The sequence below is a fragment of the Haemaphysalis longicornis genome, unplaced genomic scaffold, assembly GCF_048455015.1.
Source record: "Haemaphysalis longicornis isolate Haplotype H1 unplaced genomic scaffold, Haemaphysalis longicornis Haplotype H1 scaffold_23, whole genome shotgun sequence".
In the NCBI taxonomy this organism is placed as follows: domain Eukaryota; kingdom Metazoa; phylum Arthropoda; class Arachnida; order Ixodida; family Ixodidae; genus Haemaphysalis; species Haemaphysalis longicornis.
In genome coordinates, this window is record NW_027526306.1 from 3,806,746 (window position 1) to 3,820,862 (window position 14,117).

The 14,117-nt window shown below is 44.7% G+C and overlaps 1 long non-coding RNA gene across 1 annotated transcript in view; it reads right to left on the bottom strand.

The window, feature by feature from the left end:
* Positions 1–409: 409 nt before the first annotated feature.
* Positions 410–14,117, bottom strand: part of LOC144172523 (uncharacterized) — a 72,754-nt gene continuing 59,046 nt past the window's right edge. Inside the window, exon 3 of the long non-coding RNA XR_013323030.1 lies at positions 410–486. This is a non-coding gene — a long non-coding RNA (uncharacterized LOC144172523). The remainder of the gene's footprint in view (positions 487–14,117) is intronic.

Consider the following 14,117-nt stretch of genomic DNA (forward strand, 5'->3'; position numbering starts at 1 on the left):
AATTATCTGTGTCACAGCATATCCCTCTAAAGCACAGAGCGACTCTAAGGTATACGTACGCCTTCATTACAGTGTTTAACATGTTTGCTTTTAAACTGCAAATAATTATTTCGGTCGGTTGACTTCCTGGACACACACACACACACACGAACACACACGCACACACACAAACACACCCGCACACCCGCACGCACGCAAGCACGCACACACGAGCACACACACACGCACACACACGCACATGCACAAGCACACACACACACGCACATACAAGCACACAGGCGCACACACACGCATACACGCGCATGCACACACACACACATACACACGTGAATAGGTGTTCGTGTGTGAACTGAATACCCGCGCGTGGTACTTTTCTGTTAGGGTCCCTAATTTCCTCCTTAATACTTACGAAGGCATGTTGAATTCATCCAATTGTAAGTGTCATTGTCCTCGCTGTAGAACTGTAATTTGGTAATCAGTCGTGGCCTTTATAAATAAAAAGAAATGAAAGAACACAAATAACAGAAATCAAAATTTTGGGCCAACTCTAGGTTCTGTGTACAAGTATTTACGACAAGTAGCTATTTTCTGAACTGTTAAAAGACAAACCTGTATTCTCACTTTCTAAATTCGCTTTGGCAAGATATTTTTTTATTATTGCTATTACAAATTAACCCGGCGAACGAAAATGCCCATGGGGCGCTGTAGGTATCTGTATTCAATAAATAAATAAATAAATAAATAAATAAATAAATAAATAAAGTGTATCTCAGTCCAACAACATACCAATTCAAATACACCTATTCAGCCGCACATCTACACAACAAAGATGCACGTTTTAAAAGCGAGCCCCTTCTAAGTACAATAAAAAAGAGGTAAAAAGCGACTGGACGTCGCGACGCAGACAGAGCTACGGAAGACATAAGAAATTCCTACCACCACCTACACCCATCACAGTCCGTCATACAGCAACATAGTGGGTAATCATGATTATTTACGAATATTATTCATCATCATTATCATCAACCACAACATCAACAGCCTACTCAGGCCCACTGCTGAGCGAAGGCCTCTCGCACTCACTTCCAACAGCTACTGTCCTGCGCCGCTCGAGGCCACTGTTGATCACCAGATTTGCGTATTTCATCCCTCGATTGTGTCTTGGCCTTCCCCTTCTTCTAGACCTATCTCTTGGTACCCACTCTGCTACTTTAATTGTCAACTACATGACTAGACAAAGGCCCTTTCGTCTTCTTTATATGAACTATTATGTCAAATGGTATAGTGTATGCTGGCTATTTATTCGCAACCAAAGACTCAAACGGGTCGTTGTCTATGGTTGAAAAGGCAGCATGTCCCGCAGGCATTCAAACTGCTAACGTAGATTTAAGCTGAAAGCCCAGCGATTATCAAGACACCTTTCCTGCTACATCGTATTTCTGCCTGTTTTTTCCGCTTTCGTTTCTTTGTCTTTGGAAGCACAATAACATCAAACAGGTGATTGGTAGCCATAATTAAGGTCCTTACCCACAGGCACGGTTACCCGCGGGCTCCAGGTGGGCACACGTGCACGCACCTACAATTGACACGGGAGATGAAGCAGGCTTATGGTCACTTCATTCTGGCAGGATGCCGAGTTAGCACAGTGGTGAGCGTAGTTGGCTGCTGTTCTGGCAGCCTGAGAACAAATTTTGGATTGTGGCTTTTGGTTTTTTTTACATCGGTGGCAATTTTGGCACCATATGTGGTGTTCCCGAAATCGATTGCTTTACTTTCCGTTTTCAATGAGACATTCAACGCTATTACCTCGTTGGGGATACTTATACGTCTTTAGGGATATTTATACGTCTGTGCACGCGCGTCAAGAAAATTACATCAGTTTTTTCTCACTCACACAAAAATGGCACAGTTTTACATAACCACTAATGTCGTATCCGGAGGTAGCTTAATTATCGCGGTGGACCAATGGTATTGGCTTGAAGCTTTGTGCATTCCTTTAAACTTTGAAATATAGATGTGCCCTTCCAAATTTTACCATGCATTACTTCCAGCAGAAATGGCTGTGGTGGTCGAGGGAAAACGTTGTAATGTTATGTTAGCCTTCAACGTGGTTTCAAGCCAAAATCCTGATGATGCCTGTTAACGACTTTCAGTTACATTTCTTCCACTATTGAAAAATAATTTCTACAGTGTCCTTTACTGAAGCTTTGTGCTTGGACTTCTTCCTTGGCCTTCAATCTTCGTTTTTGGTGCCAATACTATTAGCAGGCAGACCTACAGCACACGAACAGATTACTTTAAATTACGTGTTTCCGCAGCATAAATGCTTCTCATCCACTCACCTTCTATAACATTCGCCGGTCACGGGGAGCCCGCTAACCTAGCTGTTGCTTTCCGGTTGTAGAGTAAGCCTCTTTCCGACGTAATCGAATCCTTCCCTGCCACTCTGATTCAATGCAGTATGAAAAGACTTCGTTTCTATGTTTGTAGAGCTGTCCATTCTCTGCATCGGTCAATAAAAACAATGTCGGGTTTGCACAATGGAGCACTCAATACTCGCCTGACCACATGGTTGACGTATGAAATTAAAAAAATCCCACCAAGAGGCACGTATGTAACCCCCAGGCTTCCTTTGCTGCCTTGGCGCTGCCAAAGAGTAGAAGGTCATTTATGTTGCAATGCCTCCGTGTTCCCATGCTTTTGTATTCCTTACCAACGCTCATTGGTGCCGTGCCTTTGATATTCTTACGACATAGGCTCCAGCTTCCAATCATGGTGAAATATGTTCTCACTTCATTTGGAAAATCAACATATAATTTAAAGTATAAATGAGGTTGAAGCGTCGAAGAAGGGCAGGTGCAGTGCCTGAGTCCTTCACTCTCAACTGCACCGATGGTAAAGTTATTGCCGAGCGCTTCCTCCATATTTCAATAATCTTTATTACCTGCAGCCTTCAACTTCCGCTATCATTTGAAAATCAAAGCGAGTCCACTAAACGATCCTTGTACCATCACTGCATTGAGGGCCCGTGCAGCGTGGTAGAATGCTGCGCGTGCCGGGACGACTGTGCACTATTTCCTTTCGCTTGTTTTATATAATTACCTGTAAAGTAAATACAATCGGTTGCCATCCCGCCATGCAGAAGTGGATGCGCAACAAAGCTATTGTAAACTACTAAAAATTGTAATAAATGAGTGTACGAGATGTTTCCCGCCGTCCCGGCTGGTCTGTTGCTCGCGCTCGCATACTGTAACTAGATGAGGGTGATGAGCATCGGCTCATGTTTCTCCTATTTTTACGTGGCCCAGCCACGATCACTAGTCAGTTCGCATTACGTGACATTTGCTTACTCTGCAACGATAATGGGCGCCGCCGTTTTGTACTTTGCGCGTTTTAGATAGTTAGCTCTAGTAGGCTGAAATTGTCCACATTTCTCGGCCGCAGTACGCGACTGATCTCGTTTCGAATGCGAATGAAAGGTGACGCATGTACCCGAATTTCGGCAGCAGACGTGTGTCCCAAAATGCCGTTTTGCCGCATCCTGGGTAGTGTTGTTAACGATCCGGCGAAAATTAAGGCTGACGTTATAGGCGCTGCAACCTCATCATCATCAGCCGCAGAATCAGCACCTAGATTTCCTGTATATCGCGTGGCGCAAAAGTTGCGAGTCTCACGGCTACACGCCGCGGTTTCCATTTAGATAGGAAAGCCCGGTTTCACTGCTGCGCACAAGACCCGTAATTCAGTCAGTTCTGCTCAAATCGGCGGTTGCTGAAGCGGCAGCAGCGGCGGCCGCTCAGCTGATAAGCAGCCGACCATGGGGGGAAATAATATGCAGCCGAATATCGCGCGCCAGTTTTTGTACGCGCAGCTCCTCGCCAGTCCTCCTCCCCGCTGCCGCTGGCGCGGCGGCCCAGCGGCAGCTCCTGATGATGATGATTGCTATTGGTTTCCCTTTGAAGCGGGGTGATTACATGTCATCTCACCAAAAAAGACTAATATACCCATGTTTTACGCTCCTGGTTTAATACTAGAGCTGCTTAGGGCAGGCACAAAAAGCTTATCAGGTACAAAATACTTTTTTTACATGTTACAGGTGGTAACTGTCCTAGGCAATATTCCCCTCTCTGCTTTTCGTCTTTTCGTCCACCAGCATTCTAATCTTCTTTTCGTCCCCTCGACAGACTTTAAGTTAACTTTTTCGGTGATACCATTAAATCCTAGGGCTTCTGGAAGCCCAAAATTCACTTCATGTAGATTTGGATGGATACCCTCACATTCTCACACTATTGGAGTAAAAAAGGAGACACCGACCAAAAGAAACTTAAAAACTTTAAAACAACAACAAGACGTTTTGCCTTCGTTAATGAAGCCTCGTTCACAATCTTCGTTACTGAAGCCTCGATTGTGAACGAGGCTTCAGTAACGAAGCCGAAACGTCTTGTTGTTGTTTTAAAGTTTTTAAGTTTCTTTTGGTCGGTGTCTCCGTTTTTACTCCGACATGTTTCCCGACCAGACGGGTTTCCGTCAAACCATCGACTTCATTCTCACACTATGTGCCGCATAGTTTCTGTTTCCTTTCCGCAGACCACGCATACTCCATCATTTTGTGAATACTTCCTCAGAAAACTCTTGGTTCGCAGGCAACCTGCTCTAGCCTCAAAAAGAAGGCACTACCCTGGGAATTATCGTAGAAATTTTCCTTTCTGATGTTCAATTTCTCAGGCCTGTACACCTCTAATGACGTTTTAGCTTCCATTTTTCCCCTCCATTTATTCGTTTCAATCTGCCTTGCCTCTTTTTTGGTTTCCTTGGCTGTTTTCGATTCTCCACTGTTTTTTCCGTATTTCATCGTTAGCCTTCTAGCCTTTCTGAACCACTGCGTGTCCACGCTTTTCAAGTATAGGTACCTAAAAACCTTAGATGCCCACCTTCATTGATCCATTGCCCTAAACCTCATCTCAAAGCACATTTTACTCTGAGCTCCTCTAGCTTCAAACGACGCCAAGCCCATATCTCCCTGAACCGCTTCGTTAGTTGTTTTTCCATGCGTGCCTAAGGCCAAACGTCCTACCGTTCTCTGGTTTACTTCAAGGCCTGATAGAACGTCTCATTTTAAGCAGAGTACAGCATTCGCAAACGTGAGACCCGGAACCATTACTCATTTCGACATTCCTTTTACTACTTCATATTTGTTATACTCACACAGAGCTATATGCTTCATTATAGCTGCGTTTCGCTTTCCTTTAACCTTAAGTTGCTCCGCTTGATTTCTTAAGTAATTATCCCCTTCGATTATACACACTCCCAAATATTTATATTCCTTCACTCTAAGTAATTCGCCTTGCTCGATAGACACTACGTCAGTGGTAGCGTCATTCAAAACCATTATTCCTGATTTTTTGCACTGAAATTTAATCCGAGGTTGGTGGCTTCCTTGTCGCTAATATTTATTAGCCGCTGCATATCGGTTTGGTTATTAGCTAAAAGAACAATGTCGTCTGCGCATATCATTCTCGGAATATGCTGTTGTACCACTTCGCCTTGCAGCATATGGGTTAGGCTAAACACTTCTTGACTTTCTTCCAATTTTTTTTCTAACCCTGCCATCTAAAGCATGAACAGTATTGGGCTCAAAGGGCATCCCTGTTTCAGTCCCCGATGAATGTTGACCTGCTGGGCGCATTGCTGTCCTTCCCAAGTGAGCTGCACTCTATTGTCTTTATAAATTGCTATAAGGAACTGTACTAACTCGTCATCTAATCCCTGGAGTTTCAGCATTCACCAGAGCCGTTCCCTGTTTACGTTGTCATATGCCCCTTTAATGTCCAAAAACGTAATTCATAGTGGTCTATTCTGTACTTTCGCAAATTCAACGCATTGCGTTATCATGAACAAAGTGTCATCCATTCGCCTGTCATGTCTAAATCAATTCTGAAGTTCCCCAAGTATTTCAGTTTCTTCCATCCATGCTTGTGCTTGAATTTCCGACTTTATCGCCTGCATTACGAATCTATACACCACTGACGTTACTGTGAGTGGTCTGTATGAATCAATAGTGGATTTGTCTCCTCTGCCTTTATATATTAAATTTATCCTACTTTCTAGCCAGTCCTCTGGTATTTGTTTGGTTTCTATCACCCTATCTATGGCCTTCATAAACGATTCCTTACTTTTAGGTAAAAGCAGGTTTATCAGTTGATTTGGTATTCCGTCCGGGCCCACTGCTGTTCGGGGGGGAAACCTTTTGTTCTGCTTTTTTCCAATCAAGGTTGCTCAAACTTATTTCCCTTTCCGTAGTCTTCTGTGGCACTGATGTTATCGGGGCAGGTTTCCCAACCACTATTGCCCTTAACTTCTCACAAATCACTCGATGAATATGCGCAATAGCGCGCTCTTCTTCTAACTGTTTCCCCTCCTCATGAATCAGAAATGTTTGATGGTTATCGTTTCTTAAGATTAGTGATTTAACATGCTTCTAATACTTCTTGGAAGCGCTTTTGTCCTTCCGTATTTCTGCCATCCATTGTTCGCTTTTTACTTGATCTTTGATTGCACCATTTTGGGCACTTCAAGTTTTTTCCCACGGTAGATATCCCATTTCTCCTTCGCTACCTCCGGTTCCATACCAGTTCGTTTTGCTTCTCTATGTTCTTTCGACGTCTTTCTTCGCTGGTCAATAGCCTCTTTTATTTTCTTATTCCATCAGCTTCTCAGATTTCTCTTCCCTTTCCATCGGTTTCGTTCCTTTGCTTCATTCATCTTAACCTTTATGAACGCAATCATTTCATCGTAATCGCAATTATTGTCTGGGTATTTATTGATTTCATCTTCCAATCTATGAGCGATGATTTTTAACTTCTCATTATTCAAAATTAGTTCCTCCTATCGTACCTATTTCTACATTTCTCCGGGTTGCGCCTCCAAAGTGCAAGCTAAGCCGCTTGTGGTCGCTTCCTAAGCTGTCTGTTCCATTTTCATCTATCCTCAGTTCCCGCAGCCTTCCGTGTACTGTTTCGCATACAAAACTGTAGACTATGCTGGGCTCTCTGTTGCCGCTTTGCCACGTTATTTGACCTTCGCACTTGCTTTCCCTGTTTACTATTACAAGATGGTTTTCCTGACATAAATCTATCACTAGAGAACCATTGTGGTCTGTATATCTATCCAAACCTTCTATATGGGAATTCATATCTCCAACTATGACTATTTCGTCCGAATATTTGAACTTGTTTATATCTCTTCTCAAACAGCCTACCATTTCCTAATTTTCCTCCCTAGCACTACTTCCGATCCAAAGATACACCACTCTAACCATGTATTTTTCCCCTCTATGGTGCCTCTAACCCACAGATGCTCTTTACAGCTTTCATGCACTATCTGCCATTCGGTCCCTTGTTTAATGAGTATGCCAACACCTCCCCCTTCCTTGATTCCGGTGGTCCTGTTGCAACTTTCCAAGACATAATTGTCTATGACCGGTGGGGCTTCTAGGTCTCGGAGGTGAGTCTCGGCTAAAGCGTAAAATTCTATTCCTTCCCGTTCAAGTGGCGTTTGGATTTCTACCTACTTATCAGGCTTTTTGCCTGCCTGGATATTTATGTAGCTGAATGAATATTTATTGCATTTGTTTTTCCCTTTCCGCTTACGGGGTCTATTTTTGTCTTTTACAAAATTGTTTGCTCCATTGTTTCCACTTAAATCGTTCTATCAACGCTCTCAGTTACATCTGTAGGTTCTCCGTTTAGTTGTAGGCCTGGCGGCCTCCCAGCCTTAAGTGTGCATGTGTCGGCTGCGCGGGGCCCCCTACAAAAGCTACCGCTCTCCCACCTAAGCGCCACACCACCCTGTTTCCTAGCCTCGGGCTAAAGTCAATCCCGTCCCACTGAAAAGCTCGCCTATGTCCGATGCTGCCCACTACCCTGTTTACGTCTATCACTTCAAGCCCCGGTTCCTTGCCGAACCCCATGATCTCGCTGTTAGCTGCCAGTACTGCCCATTCGGTGTGTACGCCCTGCTTCATCACCTCCGGCACGGTGAAGAGTGCAATGAGCACATTTGGGGCCGTCGCCCACCGGTCCTTTACACTTTTCGCTATCTCCTGGCCAAGCTTTCCCTCCTCTCCCTTTAGAATATTGTTAAGCCCCGCGGCAATCACCACAAGGTTTCTAGCTTTACTAGACAAGGCCAGCTGCCCCTTCGCTGCAGTCATCACCACCTGCATCATTTGACCTGGGAAACACCCCAACTTCACACGCTTATCCCCCTTTACCCTTTCCACTATGGCAGGGCTGCTCCTCTTCATGTTAGAGTCACCCGCAATGATTCCCACGCTATCATCAGCCACGTTCCGCTCTTTACTGGTACTCAGCTTATCGACTGGTTTTGCTGGCCTATCTTGCAACAAGTGGGAGTAGCTGTTGCCGTTCGTTGCTTCCACCCCCGGTGTCACCTCAGTGCATGCCTCCGCTTCGCTGCATGGTCCGAGGTGTTCGTGATTTGTTGGCGAAATTACGCTCATTTCTAGCTTCCTCTCAGCTGCTTCTAACTTTCCCTCAACGGCCCTCCATTCATCGCATTCGTTACTTAGCGCTGCCTCCAATTTTGCAACCCGCTTAGCTAACCCCGAGTTATCCGCTGCTACGCGTTCTAGCCCGGACACCACTACGCATAAACGACACGTGCAGCCCCTTCGTCTGCCTCGCCGCCATACCGCTGAAACTCCTTATCTGTGACACGGGCAGCTCCTACCTGTGAGACGGGCGGCTTTCCCGCAAGACCTGGAACTCAAGATGGTGGATGGACGCGCAACTGTGCTCCCCTAGGGGAGCTATATACAGGAATTCCAGCAGCACACCCTGCTTACGCCACTGCAGGGCGAAGGCATCTCCCATACATCTCCAATAATACCGGTGGTGTGCTAACGACGGCGAATGTTTCCCCGCGAACTGCTTGATCTCATCTGCCCAGCTAACTTTCTCCCGCCTCCTGGTGCGCTTGCCTTCTCTATGGATCCCCTCTGTTAGCCTTAATGACCAACCGCTATCTAGTCTAGCCTTCGCCCTACATGGCCTGACCACACCCATTTCTTGTTCATTCTACTAATATGTCCGTAAAGGGACAGTGAAATGAATTTGTCAAGAATCCGTTTCTGCTTGCACTGCGTACACTGCCTCAAATTACCACACTTTTCGTCGTTTATGCAGTAGATAAGGCGGTATTATTTTACAAAGCCCGAAATAAGAAAAAATTCCCCCGCATTTCCCCGAGGGGGAGAATGTGAAAGTGCGAATGCACGGTTGTCGGCCCGCTTGCGGCGCTTGCGCTCGGCCCCTGCAGCCCACCGCCTCGCCGCCTTCTCTTCCATCTCTTCCATCGGGTTTGTAGTATCACGTGTACACCACGCAGTTATCAAGCCGCTATAACGCCGCTGAGTCGCCAACGCACGCCGCTGACGACGTAGTTTGAATGCGTTAAAGATATAAGGCGCGTTGCTCACACTGATATCAGCGTGGCGTCCGTGGCTTAGTCGCTAGAGCGTCGCGCTGCGGCCGCAAAGTCCTCGGATCGAAACCTGGCGCCGGATGCTGTTTCTTTTTTAAATATAGAGGAGCACTGCGGACGCCGCCTCCGCCGCCGCCGGCGGTGGATGGTTTGGGGTCGCTTATTTAAAACTACCATGCGCGGTCTGCGGTGGCCGCACCAACGAAAGGCTGTGACGTCGGGAGGAGGTGCTACGTGATTGGACGGTGCCCAAGATTAGCATTCGAAAAGGTATCGGTTTGGGTTCTGTAAACCAACATGCTTCACATCCTGCTTTATCGTTGGATAAGCATTCTGGATATCTCAATATTTGCCATACCGCGATTCTGCCATGTTGTCGGCTGTAAAATGCCAAGGATAGGCTTACCAGGACGGCTTGGAATCGTCGCAATCACTAGCCGAGGCATACGCAGTGGGTGAACGCTTTGCGTCACCGCAGACGATCAAATGCCATGCACGTTTCTCCCATATTTGGCGTTTGCCTCACTCATGCCTGTATCGTAAAAAGTGTGTTCGTAACAGGCCCAGGGTCTTCTGATTCAGGCCTGTGCCCACTGCTCGCAAGCAGTCGGTAATAATAATAATAATAACCTATATTGCCAACACAGAGAAAGCATAAAAAATAAGCGGGCCTGTCAAAGCTTATTAGACGGCTTGTGGGACTAGGCCCCGCAGGATAGGCTGAGGCGATAGAAATTATTACAGGATAGTGTTTACACCACACTATCTATCTATCTATATCTGATAGATATAGATATAGATATATTAACACTATATCTAAGGATAGTCATTGATTGGGTTAGCCTTCGGACTGATTAAATTAGGATGTATTAAGTATCAAATTAGTGGTCCCGACGAGGGGAACGAAGTAGGACAAATAAAAAAATGCTTCCTGGTTATAGCCTTGAGATGAATATGGAGAGTCATAAATTAGGTTAAAATTCAAATTGATGCCGTTAGGGCATCTGACTGTCAAATTAGAGGTGTCGATGACGTAGGGCAAATTAAAAAAAGGCTTCCTGTGTTAATGGGAGACGCGTTCATGTCAAGTCATAAATTCGGCTAAAATGCGAAATGAGGCCGCTTGGGCGTACGTCGTGCCCAATTTAAGGTCTCGATGAGAAGAATCACGTGTGACATATCCAAAATGCTTTGTGGTTATAATCATGGTGTAGTCATGGTGAATCATAGATTAAGGTTAAATTCAAGGTGACACTGCTAAACAATGTGCGGTATCAAGTTGAAAGTTTCAATTAGGGGAATCACTTGGAACATATAATTAAGGCTTTCTGGTTATAACCTTGAGAGAGTCATGGTTAGTCATATTGGGTTTTGGCGCCGGCAATGCTCACAGAGTATTGAAAGTAATTTTAACCATATATATCTGCTACCTTTACGTCTTTTCATATTCATTGTATGCCATTACGAACCGGTAAAACAAGAGCTTCTACCAACGTATCTCAAGGGGACGAATACACTCTACTCAAACGCAGTAACATGATGGTCACATTTGTAAGCCGTTTGCAAGCCCCCTTCTTGCTATTTCTATGCGCGCCCAACTTTATCGGAGCGGAGTGCCAACGCAGCAAGTATTGATCAGAGTTAGATGAAACAACCATGTGAGATTAGAATTGTAAAAGCCATATCTTTGTCAACCGAACGCACCCTTCATTGCCTTGAGCAGACGTAGCTTCAGCATAAGCGGCGCATTTCCTCGGCGTGCCATACAAGCTACGCACCAAAGAATATTGCTGTACCTTGCACAAACCACACACACTACCACTTCCTCCGGCGCATGTTGCCATTGAGTGGCATACGCCATTATATGCAGACGGTGCCATGCTGCCTAATAAGCTACTTAAACAAGCCCAAAATCGGGTTTCTCAAGTGCTCAATATTCGTCTGAAAACATTCGGATGACACACAATGTTAGCCCACAGCAGGTATACCGTAACATGCTGCATGGCCGTGGGCACTACCGAGAATTCTTCAGGAGGCATTTACCGAGCATTCTTTACCTTTCCCTTTACACCTTACTAGTAAAACCATAACTATGTTGTAATTAAATGCATGCAAAAAAATCGTTCCTTTAATTTTTTTCCATACTGTCTACATGTCATTGTGCTAACTTTAGTATGAATGAACGCATCACCCTAATGGAACAGAAAATGCATAAAATTTTGAACAATGGCCGACTAATAAAACTGCAGTCATACGCCGCTCTTCTTCTTCAGAAGTTTATTCCTGCGAGAATTGTCTATGAGCAGCAGATTGGGATACTTTGGGGCTCTTTTAGGATACTACTTAGGGCTTTATTCTGTGTTAATAATTTTTGCTTACTTTGTCTCCTGTCACAAATATTTAACCTTTACACTAATCCAACGAATACACTTGATAGCAGTGCCAATTAGGAATTTTTTTGGATATACAGAATAATGCATGGTTCGTGCTGTGTGGCATTTGTTAATGAACGCTTTCTCATAAACATTCATAATCAATTGGATATCCTTATGAGTACCAGGTTAGGATACGGCAGTTTGATTTCTCTCATTCGAGTGAAATCGCCATATGAACAAAAAGTAAAATAGTAAAACAAAATTTCAATAAAAAAGTAAGTTTAAAGCGACAGTGTGATTCTGAAATATATCTATCCTTACTGAAATTCCGCTCTCGATAGATACCTAAGGCGAAAACGGAGAAAGAACACAACATCGCCTGCCGTGTGCAGAGCTTCGCGCTTACTTTTCTTTAAACGTTTAGATTTTATGCAACACCTTCCTAATAGTCGATGGGTTGAGCCATTTAAATATTGTACGTAGTAACGGCGGACAGTACTAACACACGCAAGATCAACCTTAGGTCTCCAACAGAAAATCACTGACACAATGTGCACCCGCGATGCGATGCTCTGTGAGTAATGCAGCCGTCCTCCATGTTACAGCTAGATATTTTCTAGCGAAACCGGTATTTAGGGCAGTGGGAAACACATCAGCACGTGAATTTCTCAACTGTGTCGTTGCTCACGGCGTGAAATTGCGGAGGAAGGGAATTGACACAGACTACAAAGACGCAGAACGATGCGTATTTGCCAAGTAGGAATTTCGTTCAAAAACGGTAATATATGGCATTAGGTGACACCAATATATACTTGACAAAACAGATAACAAAGTATACAAGGTATACAAGCGCGGTAAAGTGAGCGGTGTTTGGGTGTGAGCGTATTGTTCCCGCGATTTCCATCTCTATCTTGTCGCGGTGGCTGTTCGCCAGCGTAGTTTTTGTTCCCTACGCTTGCTTTTTTCGGGAGATTGCGAGCCGCAGGGTTTCCACCAAGCCAAGTTTTAAAGATGGGCTCGTCTAAAGCAGTAAACTACATTCATCCTTCTAGAGAACCAGATGATGGTTTTTCAATAATTCCGACATTCAAAGCTGAATTCCTCGTTATTACGTAGCATGTGCTTGGTTTAGCTGCCACTGACTCCCTAGAAGGAAACCAATAATACAACAGCCCCCATGGACTTATGACGTTACTCGACAAAATTTTCTTACGATTCAATCATGGCGTGGGTTACATTTTCGCCTCGAAACCTTTCCTGCGAAACCACATAAACTTTAACGCTAACTAAAACGGTTTAACTTAAATTGAGGATGACACATCGAGCAATAGAACGGAAGATGATAGGTGTAACCTTAAGGGAGAAGTACAGAGCGGAGTGGGTCGACGAACAAGGGCGTGTTACGGATATGTCCCCAGAAAATAATAAGAAGAAATGAGTGTGGGCAGGGCATGTAATGCGAAGGCAAGATAACCGTTGGTAATTAAGGGTAACACATGGATCCCTAGAGAAGGCAAGTGTGGCAGGGGGGGCAGAAAGATAGATTGGCAGATTAGATCAAGAAGATAGCCGGTAAGAATTGGTCGCAGTTAGAACAGGGCAGCGATAATTGGAGATCTATGGGAGAGGCCTTTTTCCTGCAGTGGGCGTAGACAGAATGATATGGATGATCATGATATTGATTGATTCCCTAACGGCGCACCAGTTTAAATTTTAACCCAATTTTAAACCAATGACGGCGTCATGATTATCCACAAGATTCATTTTTTTTTATTTTTTCGGCGTGGATCCACCCATTCGGACCTTGGGGTTGATTTGTTAATAAACCTGGAGGCATCATTTTAAATTTTAACGCGATCTTGGACTGGCCGTGACTCTCATGATGCGATGTAATTAAGCTAAATGTGCGTCGACAAAGATTATGACAGGTTGCAAGGGGTTGCATATTTAAACAAGATAACATGCATGTTGTACATGGGTATGGCATGACATTTGCAATCCATTTTTGCGATTTTTTCACATGTGGCGCCGTTGACCGGCGCCAGCAGCGAAACCTATCCCACGTCATGATCGTATAATCAGCGAAGCAAGAAAACAAAAACAAATCATCTCCCATGAACGCAGCGACCCCCACAGACTCAAGGGAACATGGCGTTTTTTGGGTACACCAAGCATGAGTTGCCGAGACACTAGCCATCATGGCTTTGATGCAAATGATCTGAGCGCGCGACATCTTGC